Source organism: Cucumis melo, chromosome 1, assembly GCF_025177605.1.
Source record: "Cucumis melo cultivar AY chromosome 1, USDA_Cmelo_AY_1.0, whole genome shotgun sequence".
NCBI classification, from domain to species: domain Eukaryota; kingdom Viridiplantae; phylum Streptophyta; class Magnoliopsida; order Cucurbitales; family Cucurbitaceae; genus Cucumis; species Cucumis melo.
The window spans coordinates 13474271-13483543 of NC_066857.1; positions in this window are offsets into that span (position 1 = coordinate 13474271).

A 9273-nucleotide genomic window follows, 5' to 3' on the forward strand; every position below is an offset into this window, starting at 1 on the left:
TTTTACGCTCAATAATTCCAACATAATTAAATAAAATTAAGATAATTAAATTCAAATTAACTAAATTAACTTAACTTCTAATGCATTACATCTCTTACTTGTTTGCTTAAAATCATACAATATTAACATATGAGTCCACAAACTTGAATCTAAGCCATTAATTTGTAGAAATAAAATGTAGAAACAAAATTGTTGAATAAGAAATTTTGGAACCAATCACAAATTATCATGTCATTTACTAAAATAATTGCATTTGGAATTAACTAAAAATTGGTATATGTCCCAAATTAAATTCAAAGACAAATTGACCAATTCTAATGATGTCACATGTCTTTATATGACAATTGGATCAAATTAATTACTTTGGTTCAATTACATATTATTTACTTAGGTTAAAATTCAATTGAGCCCAAAAATAAGTTTAATTTAGCCCAAAGGTTAGATATGACCCAAATCCATGTGTTGGGCCCATGGGACTGGTCCATGGACCAACTAGGCTCAAGTCTATGAAAGCCCACCAGGAAACTCTAGAAGGTCTAGAGAGAATTCTCCCAAGAGTCAAAAGACTCTCTAACTCCTGAAGCCGACCACCCTCGAAGATTGAAGTTTTTTTTTAAAGATATAAGCTTTCTTCCAAGACTCCAACTTCAAGAACATCACGTGATACGCTTCCTCAAATCAAGTGTAAGCATCCAACTGAGAGAGAATCAGATGATCAAATTCTAGAAATCAAACCACATTGCATCAATCAACATAAATACAACATCAACACAAGTTTAGCTCAACGAATCAAATTTCTCTAAAAATCTCGTATCAACAAATTGGCACATCCGATGGAACCTCTCTACCTCTCATCTCTCTCTTGAAACTAAAAAACAAACCAACTAATAGCACTGAGGAAGGTTGCATCCAAAGCTGCTATCGCAAATGACACTAGACTTGTCACCTAGAGTCACTCAAAGAGGAGCATGCAAGAACAAGAACTAAGTTCTGTCCTCACAAAGAAAAATTGGGAACAACTGATGGAATCTCCTAAAAGCGGGATCATCATCAGAGAGAATTCTTTGTTCGACAACTCTACTCCTGCTTCTAATCAATCAGAGAAAGAATCACCCCTTTTTAAGTAGTGTTTGTCATGATGGTAGATGTGACACCTGAGCCAACCATGCCAGAGATGGAGAGGAAAAGGAATTTCCTAATGAAATTTGTAGATGAGCGAGATCATGAAATCACCGTCTTGAAAGATCAAATGAAGGCTTGTGAAAACTGTTGAGTCGAGCAAAACTCCTATTGTCAAAACTGATGATAAAGGAAAAGCTGAGTTGCAAGAAAATCAGACGCAAATGTCCATCTCTGTCACCTCCCTATCAGTCCAACAATTGCAAGATATGGTCACAAGCTCCATAAGAGCTCAATATAGAGGACCACCACAAACTTCTTTTATGTACTCCAAGCCATACACCAAAAGAATCAATGACTTGCAAATGCCTGTTGGGTACCACCTTCAAAGTTCCAACAATTTGACGGAATGGACAATCCAAAGCAATATATTGCTCACTTTGTTGAGACATGTGAGAATGCAGGATCAAAAGAAGACCAACTAGTCGGGTAATTCGTTCAAAGCTTGAAAGAAAATACTTTTGAGTGGTATACCGATTTGGAGCCTGAGGTCATTGACAGTTGGGACAGCTAGAAGCAGAGTTTCTTAACTGCTTCTATAGCACTAGGCGTGTCGTCAGCATGATGGAGTTGATAAACACCAAATAATGAAAGGGAGAGCCAGTCATCGACTACATAAACCAATGGAGAGCTCTAAGCCTGGATTGTAAAGACAAGCTCACAGAATTATTGGCTGTTGAAATGTGTACCTAAGGCATGCACTGGGAGCTTCTTTATATTTTGCAAGAAATAAAACCTCGCACATTTGAAGAGTTGGCGATTCATGCCCCCATGATATAGAACTAAGTATTGCCAATAGGGGAGCAAAAGATTTCTTGGTTCCAAAATTAGGAGTGATAAGAATGAAATCAATGAAACTAAAAAGATCACAAATAGTGTCATAAATGAGTCTATAGTCAAGAGACTCCATTGAAATCTTTCTCTAAAAGAAAAGAAACAAAAGTTGAAAGAAAGCATGATGACGATGAAAAGTGATGCCCAACTCTTAGAGAAAAACAAGAAAAAGTTTATCCATTTCCTGACTCTGATGTTGCAGACATATTAGAGCAGCTGCTAGAAAAACAACTTATTTAGCTGCCAGAATGTAAACGATCAAAACAAGCAGGAAAAGTACCATCGGACCATTAATCACCCTGTCCAAAAGTGTTTCGTATTGAAGGAGTTGATTCTAAAGTTGGCTTGTGAAAAGAAGATTGAGCTGGACATTGATTAAATAGCTCAAATGAATCATGTTGTAGTCGAGATAAGTGTTCTACCATTAACACAACTTTATGATCAAAGATAAAGCTTGATTCAGTTTGGGACTTTCGAATCTATATTTGTTTGATTCCAACAAAAGATCATGACGAAGGACTCCCAAAATAAAGAAGAGTGTATCGTAGATTATGACAAAGGATGGATAGTCATGACTCGTCGAAAATGGAGACAAACAAATTCCAATCAAACGAAGTCACACTTCCATCAAAAGGATGCAAAAAGAAGCATCTTTGATAAAAAGAAGGGGAAAAGAAATAAGAAAAAGTGGAAGCCTAAGCCTATTAAATGAAAAGATGAGGACTTCCTCCGACCTCGACGATCGGTAACTTTGATAGAATTCTTCCTAGAAAACTTCCTTGATGATCATCTAGAGGAAGTATTAGAGGTCGTTGCATGTTATGCTATCAACATAGTAGAAGTCAACAACAATTATGCATCTTTTGAAGAAGTCGACAATTCAAATGAAATCAAGCAAAGGACTTTTATAAAGGGTACATAGGCAGCTTAAAAGAAACTTTTATTGTACTCCTAGCTCATAAAAGCTTAAAAGGTGCATGGCAAAAAAAAGAAGTTTAACTACGTTTTGACTTGACCCTTATAGTACATAGGCAGCTTAAAGGAAACTTTATGTTCAGTCCAATAAAAAAATTCAAGTTGAACTACGTTTGGACTTGATCGGTACGGGTAGCTTAAAAGAAATGTTAAGTTCATTCCAATAAAAAAAACTCAAGTTGAACTACGTTATGACTTGATCTCTATAACGGTACATAACCAACTTAAAATAAATCTTAAGTTCAGTCGCACATAAAACAAGAATAGTGTCATAACCACATAAAGCATGGCATCAGGCAATTGATGATGTTCATTCTCATTAAAGAATGTCAACTTAAAGTTGAAGATGCACTCTTGGGGGCAATACAACAAATCAAAGAGGTGTTGCACTAAGAGCAAGATGCTGCAAAAAGTTAGATGCTTTTAGAGGGCATCACACTCCTGAAGTTCAACATTTCATCTTTAAGTTTAGAAGTTTCTTATAATCAAATTCTGAGGCTTTATTGATGTTTCTGCAAACTTAAGTTCAAAGATTTCAACAAGATCCATTCAAATGTAAAACATGAGACTTTACTAATGTTTCATCGACTTTGAGGATTGCACTATTACTTTTCCATGTCCAAGTTCAAAGGGTTCATCAATGCATCCTTATATTCAAGCTCGAAGGCTTCATCAATGCTTCAAAATCAAGCTTGAAGGTTTCATCGAGACTTCCTCATATTCAAGCTCAAAGACTTCATTGATGCTCCCTCATATTCAAGCTCAAATGTTTCCTCATATTCAAGCTCGAAGCCTTCATCCATGCTTCCTCATATCCAAGTTTGAAGGCTTTGTCTTTCTCAAGCTAAAAAAAATTCATCGTTACTTCTTCAAGCACAAGCTTGAAGGCTTCATCAATGCAGATGTAGCTCCACCTCCTCTCGAAAATGTTGATACAGCAAACTCTGCCTCATCTCAAATATGTTGCAGTCGAGAAGATCATTATATCAAATACGTCGTAGTCGAGAAGATCAGCTTCTCAAATATGATGCAATTGAGAAGATTGTCATCTCAAATATGTTACAGCCGAGAAGATCTTCAACTCCAATAGGTTGCAGCTGAGAAGATCATCATCTTAATATGTTACAACCGAGAAGATCGTTATCTCAAATATGTTGCAGTCGAGAAGATCTTTATCTCCAATAGGTTACAATCGAGAAGATTGTCATATCAATATGTTACGGTCTAGATGATCGTCATCTCAAATATGTTGCAATCGAGATGATCTTCATTTCCAATATGTTGTAGTCGAGAAAGTCGTCATCTTCAATATGTTACATTGAGAGGGATCATTCATCTCCAATGTGTTACAGCTTTGAGCATGATGATGATAGTACATCTAAGCCTCCAACTCTTTAAATGATGATGGTGCAACTCCGAGAGGACGACGATGGTGCAGCTTTACCTCCGCCTCTAATAAAAGAACGATGTGCAACTCCAAGAAGATCACGTTGAGGAAGCTCCAACTACGCCTCTTTAATAAGATGACGACGATGCAACTCTACCTCTATCTATCCAAGAAATGACGGTGAAGCTTGCCTCGCATATCCAAGAAGATGACGATGATGGTGCAACTCCGATTCTACTTCTCCAAAGATGACGTCGACAATACAGATTCGCCTCCATCTCTATAAAATGACGATGATGGTGCAACTCCACCTCTGCCTCTCCAAGATGAAGATAATGCAGTTTTGCCTCTTTAGAATAATAACAAAGTAGAGTGAATGTGCCAGATCGTTCCTATTAGGGAGGTAGATCTGACGGCAAAAGTTCGATCACCCCTAGTAGAAATTGGATCACTGACTGTGAAGCAGAACGAAGATGCCCGATTATTCCTACTAGGAGTTGGATCCAATGGTTAAAGCTCAATCGCCCCTAGTAAAAATCAGATCATGACGACAAAGCAGAACGAAGATGTCCGATCGTTCCTTCTAAGAATTGGATCTGCGACAAAACTCGATCGTCCCTAGTAGAAATCGGATCACTGACGACGAAGTAGAACAAAGATGTCTAATCGTTCCTACTAGAAGTTGGATCACTGACGGTGAAGCACAATGAAAATGTTTGATCGCTCCTACTAGGGTAGTGGATTTGATGGCAAATGCCTTATCGTCCCCTAGTAGAAGTTGGATCACTGACGGTAAAGCATAGCGAAGATGTCCGATTACTCCTACTAGGGCAGTGAGTCTGACGACAAATGTCTAATCATCCATCGGTAGAAGTTGGATCACTGATGGTGAAGCACGACAAAGAGGTCCAACCGCTCCTAATAAGGTAGTAGATCTGACGGTAAATGTTCGATCGTCCCTCAGTAGAAGTTGGATCGCTGACGACGAAGCACGACGAAGATGTCTGATCGCTCCTAATAGGACAGTAGATCTGACGGCAAATGCTCGATCATCCCCCAGTAGAAGTTGGATCGCTGACGAGGAGTCACCTCTGTAAATGGTTACAGAAAAAAGAAGAAGAAAAAATTTTTATCTTTTGAAGACGCGTTGGAAGCAAAGAAGGCACGACAACTTTAGATTTTATAAAAAGAGAAAAATAAATTAAAAAAGGATGGAAAGTTAAAAGTTAAAGAAAAGAGAGAGAGAAAAGAAAAAAAGAGAGAGAGCGAGAAGAGAAGTTTTTTTCTTCTCATACTTTTGTTCTGCTTGATGAGGAAAGAATGATCAATGTATGAGTCTATTTACAAGACAAACAAGTTCAATTCCTAAAAGGATTTGGAATGATTTTAAATATTTCTTAAATAATAAAGTAAAAATTAAAATTCAATTATCTTGTGTTATTTTATTTTGGAATAAAATCTCGGATTTCACTTTTGAGATATTTAAGCATATTTTAATATCTTTTAAAATAAAATTAATTTAATTATCTTATATTTTAGAATAAAATCTCGAATTCCACTTTGTAACATAATTAAGCATAATTAAATCTTTCAAAATTTAGATTTTACCCTAAAATTAAAATTAAAATTTAGATTTTACCTCTATTTTTATCACAAATTTAAATTGGAGACATAAATCTAACTTTATCCCAAAATTGAGGTCTCATATTTATCTGAAAATTAAATTTGACCATTTAATCCCAAAATTAAAATTGGTCATTCCTAATTCTTGTGCATCCTCAAGACAAATTAGGCTATGATAGAAACCTCGTCCTTATCTCAAATTAAAATTTGGTTCCAAATTATATAAAAAAATTATCAAATTCAAATTTTTATCCTCAAATCAAAGTAAGCTAAGGATAAAACCTTGAACTTTTTTCAAATTAAGGATTGACATATTCCAACCCTTATTTCAAATTTAAATCAAACTCATGTACTAAATTTATAGTTTGATTAATTTGATGTGTGAAATTGAGCAAAAAAATGCTCGTATTTGGACTTCAAATTTATCTTTTTCGAGATTCATCCACCCATAAATGTGCATAAATCTCGAAGAGGGGGCATTTGCTAAATAAAATTTTTTGGAACTAATCACAAATTGTCACGTCATTTACTAAAATAATTGCATTTGGGATTAACTAAAAATTGGCATGTATCCTAAATTAAATTTAAAGACAAATTGATCGATTCTAATGATGTGACATGTCTTTATTATGACAATTGAAACAAATTAATTATTTTGGTTCAATTAAAAATTATTTACTTGCGCTAAAATCCAATTAAGCAAAAAAAAAAAAAAAAAAAAAAAACTTAGTTTAGCCCAAAGGTTAAATATGACCCAAATATATGTCACTGAGGCTCTGGGTCTGATCCATGAACTAACTAGGTCCAAGTCCATAAAAGCACTCGGAACTCTATAAATAGAGAAATTATCTTTGTAGAGGTGGAAAATTTTTGACTTCATAAGCCTAGAGAGAATTCTCTCAAGAGTCAGAACACTCTCTAACTCCTGAAGCTAACCATCCGAAAAACTCAAACTTCAAAAATATCACGTGCTTCGCTTTTCTCAAATCAAGCGTAAGCATCCAACTGAGAGAGAATCAAATGATCAAATTCTAGAGATCGAATCACATTACATCAAATCAACATAAATACAACATCAACACAAATTCAACTCCACAAATCAAATTTCTCCAGAAATCTCATGTGAACAACAATACTTACTTTTTAAATAAAATCAAAGACTAATGGCACCCAAGGGCTAAGTGGAGTCATTAATCTAAAATTATTTGTCCTAAAAAAGTTTAAGTTATTTAGTATGAAGGATTAAAATAATACAATATGTGTTTGGGTGCGCTAAGCAATACTTAAAGTTAATGAAATATGTGTTTGTTGTACAAGCTCGTATAACATAAAAAGTTCTAATGTTTATGTTTGTTGATACCAAAATCCAAACACACAAAAATTGCACATAGCCTTCATGTTACAGTAAAGATAAATTTGATTAATAAGGGAAGAGAATAACATGCACCTTGGTGTGGTGTCTGCCACACATGCTTGAATGCTTAAGTAAAAGAACATATACGTGCAACAATGTAAGGGTTTATGAGTGAGAATTGACTTATTTCCATGGATGTATTTATAGGTGCGAAGTTGACATAGACCCTTTTCCTTGGAGTCTTGGTGTTGTATTGGCATTGTCCTTTGACCCACTAGCTTCCAAGGGGAATGCCTCGTTTGGTATTTCACTAGGATTGACCTTGCCAAGGTTGAGGTTAAGCATCCTCTTTTACCTTATTTTCGGCCTAAGATGAACCATTGGGTCAAACATGCTTGAGGCACGTTTATTGTGGATTTTGTGAGGTTCGGCCTCAATTTTATGAAAGAGTATACTAACATGCAAAGAAAGCAATTGGATCTAAAAACATACTAAATGCATCCAATTTTGAAGATTAACATGTTTTGCAAAAATACCAAAAACTGAGTTTAATAACTTTTACCTTGCTCGAATTCACCTTTGTTTGTTTGAAGATTATGCCACACAAACAGAACCACTGTACGAATCTTCTCTACTATCCTATATACTTAAAATAGCTAGGATGGTGGAATATTTCAAGTGATCCCTTTAAAAAAAGAAGAAAGTTTGAGCAATATAGAACTTCAGCAAATTCCATTATCGACTAAAAGTGCTTAATCAAATTGAACTCCACATATTTATTACCAAAACACTTGCAAATATCATTTGCATTTTAGTTTTACACTTGACTGAACTAATTTGAGTGGTATTTGTGGCTAATGATCAACAACAAATAAGGCAAAGCACCTTAGTCATGAAATTCCATTAGAAAAAAAGGATAATCCCACTTAGGATGAAATTCTCCACCAAGTCCAAGTCAAAGGCAAAACTTGGCTTTAATTGACTTTAAATCATATTTCCTAACTTATGAAATAATTTTATAATTAATTAATCTATAAAGGCACCACACTTAAATATATATATATATATATATATATATATATATATATATATATATTTACAAAATATAGCATACTCTATCAAATTCTCTATAGTCCATTTAGGGTTTTTATTATATTTGGTAAATAATTTCAACTTTTTACTGTCTATATCAATTCCTCCTTATAAAATTATTTGAATTAAATTAATTAATTAAGGTTAATTTTCATAAATATAACAAAACACTGAAATATTTACGACTTGCGTAAAAAAAAATAAAGAAGTTTTTATATGTTTATAAATTCTAGGTTTGCGCTTGAATATTGTGGAGGATTTATCACTTTTTTTATTTATTTATTCATCTTCTCTTCGTATTGTTAATTTCTTCATATTATTACTTTTTCTTCTTCATTTCCCATTTGTTCTTGTTCGTAATTTTTTCGTTTCCTCTTCTAGAATTTATTCCTTCTTCAATTTCTCACTTCTTTCTTTCTTTCTTCACTTCTTCAAATTCCCACTTGGTAAACGATTTTCCCCATCTCTCAATTCCCACTTGGTAAACGATCTTCGTCATCTCTCATATATTTTCTCTTCCAAATCTAAACAATTGTGTACCAAGATCTAAACGTTCTTAGTTCAAGATCGTGTATCAAATATAAAAGATCTTGGTACACGATCTATAACAAAAATTGTTTAGATGTTTGTAAACGATCATTTAGATCTTGGTACACGATCGTGTACAAAATCTAAACGGTATTGGTACAAAATCGTGTACCAAATATAAAAGATCTTGGTACACGATTTTGAATAAAAGTTTTTTAGATCCCGGTACACAATCGTTTTGTTCTTAGTATGTGATTTTGTATCAATATCTAAACGATCTTGGTTCACAATCATTTAAAAG